Source organism: Mus pahari, chromosome 5 (assembly GCF_900095145.1).
Source record: "Mus pahari chromosome 5, PAHARI_EIJ_v1.1, whole genome shotgun sequence".
NCBI lineage: Eukaryota > Metazoa > Chordata > Mammalia > Rodentia > Muridae > Mus > Mus pahari.
In genome coordinates, this window is record NC_034594.1 from 96,067,896 (window position 1) to 96,070,549 (window position 2,654).

At 47.2% G+C, this 2,654-nt stretch overlaps 1 long non-coding RNA gene across 1 annotated transcript in view; it reads left to right on the plus strand.

Annotated features, from left to right (window-relative positions):
* The window catches only part of LOC110321287, a 3,749-nt gene extending 2,082 nt beyond the window's left edge, over positions 1-1,667 (plus strand). The window contains exon 2 of the long non-coding RNA XR_002380520.1: positions 1,267-1,667. This is a non-coding gene — a long non-coding RNA (uncharacterized LOC110321287). The remainder of the gene's footprint in view (positions 1-1,266) is intronic.
* The last annotated feature ends 987 nt before the right edge of the window (positions 1,668-2,654 follow it).

A 2,654-nucleotide genomic window follows, 5' to 3' on the forward strand; every position in this document is an offset into this window, starting at 1 on the left:
TGACGCCACGGGAAAGGCAGGGCACAAGGGAATGGAAATCTACCCAGCACATGCGCAGCTGCCTTGTTTGTTTGTTAGAGCACAGGACATCAGCGCCATCTTGTAATGGCGAATGTGAGGGCGGCTCCCCACACTGCCTCATTTCCCCAGCACAGAACTAGAGTTCCAGACACACATCCCAATGCCTAGGTTCTTAGTTGAATACTGAGGATCTGGCCTTAGGTTGATATGCTTGAGCAGCACACCTTACCAACTGAGCCAATTCCCCAGCCCATGACTATTTCCAATGCAAACGCTCACCTTGGCTTATGCCTCAGAGACACCCCTATGTGGACACTCTGTGAATTCTTAGACTGTAGCCAGGGTATATAGGGTATATACAGATATAACAATTAATTAGGCATAGCCCTTCAACTACTTCATAGCCTACAGAGAAATCAAACAGGAAAATAGGTGGCTAACCTTGAAGACTGGAGACTGAGGATGACTATAGAGGCATGCAGTGCCCCCTCCTGACACCTACTTCTAAGCAGGTGTCACCCCCTCCCTGTCAGTCTTCCTGGGAAGCCACCCACTTAACTCCATCATTACAAACTATAAGAGGCTCCATCTGAGAACTGTCTTTAAGGCCATGTTCTAAGCTACACAAGAAAAATTAACCTTGTTACTTGGCAATTACACACACTCACACCCCTTTCTAAGAAAGGTTGCAGGCGTGACGTCACAAAACCCTGGGAGCAGGCTACTCCAGGCGGTTCTCCTGCTGGAGCCCCACCCTCCCAGCTGTTCCTTGCCCTTCCCAGCACAGAGCAGTTTCCCCTGGTTGCTGACTTGGCAAGCCCTTCACTTTATGAATATGACCCTCGGCGGGTAGAGTCCCTCTCTGCATCCCCCAACTATGTTATCACCATTATTAAGGAGCTTAAAAGAGGAGCTGGGAGGACGAGACACTGCTGGAATTGCAGGCTGATTGTGATTGATGTGTTCCTATTAGTGCCTCAGTGTTATCTCTCTGGATGGCAAGAACAACCAGTGAGTTGTAACACAACAGATTACCTGAGTTCCCAGCCTTAGAAGGGTGTTTAAATAAAATATAGTCCCTCTTAGCAAGAGGCTCATTTTCTCTGCCGAGCTCCCGGACTATGTCATGTCAGCTCTGATTCGCTGTGCCTCTCCTCAGTAAACATGTCTTATCATTAATAATTCCTTACAGGCACCGTCTCCGAGAGTCCTCTCTCACGCTCTTCCCCCACATTCTTCCTCGAGGTGGCTGGATTCAGACACATCACGCTTCAGCTTGGGTTCCAAGGTGCTTCTCTCTGGATTTTCACCTGCCTTGCCAAAAATGATTGATTACGCTAGGCCAACTGGGTGTCCGGCAATACCCAACAAATGACTTTGGCCCCTAACAGCAGGCCTTGGCCAGATAGAAATCAATATTTCACCATTAAAATCTATCAAAGAAGAGTTAAGGCACCATCTGTCCCTGCCGCCTCTCTATGGTGTGTGAACATTAAATCCGACACTTGTACCACACGGGTAATCAATATATAGTGGTTCACAGATCATTTGTGGTCCCCCTTTAGCAGTGATGGATGTCTAGAATCGTTGTGATTCATTTTGTCAGACCATTAAACAAGATTCTGTCCAGTTCCTTCCTGATTTCATTTAGAGGATCATTCTTCACAGTTCATAAGAGGGAAACGGTTTTACCAATCTGCTTCTATTTCAATAAGTCACTTTATAGAGATTTTGTGTCCCGCAGACTGTAAAAATTCTAGAGAGATAGTACAAACAGACCTCTGAAGCTATTCACGCCATGACATATGCAGAAGGTGTGGAGAGAGGAATGTAAATATGTTTACCTCTTTATCTGCAAATGTTGGTTTTAACCCATCCCTAGCTGGAAGACTGGCCTGCAGACTGGGTGTTCTGAGAATCTCAGCAGCAGCCAGAGGATGAATCTGGGGGACAGTGAGTTTTATTTACATTGAAGGAGCTGAGGAATCTACCTGGGAGCATAGTCAAAAGAAATAACACAGGCCTTTCAGCAGACTGCAGTTCGGACTCTGTGTGTGTGTGTGTGTGTGCGCGTGTGTGTGCGTGTGTGTCTCTGTGTGTGTGTGTGTGTGTGTGTTTGCATGCATGTGTGCATATTGATGCTGGTGTAGGTACAAGTGTGTATACGGATGAAGAGCCAAGGGTGATGAGCCTCAGCCTGTCATTCTTCAGGTGCTGTCCACCCTGGTTTTTGTAACAGCATCTCTCATTGGCCAGGATCTCACCAAGTTGTCTATGTTAGCCCCAAGGATCTACCTCCAGAGCTCCAGGATTACAAACATGTGACACCACACCCTGTTTTGTTGTCGTCATTGTTGTTGTTTTGTTTGATGTGGCTTCTGGAGCTCAGACCCAGGGTCCTAGTGCTGGAAGGAAAAGCACTTTACCAATTGAGCCACCCCTTAGCCTATGATCCTGTGTTTTACAGTCCAGGAGATCTTGGCCCTCACCCAAGAGGTAGGAAACTGTCTCTCCACACTCTGTTCAAGCACGGGGACCTGAGAAAGAGGGTGTTAACTATGCTCTAGACCTCCAGGTCTAGATGAGCATGAAGGACCTAAATGGCACCGTGACAAACATTTGTGGAGGGCCAA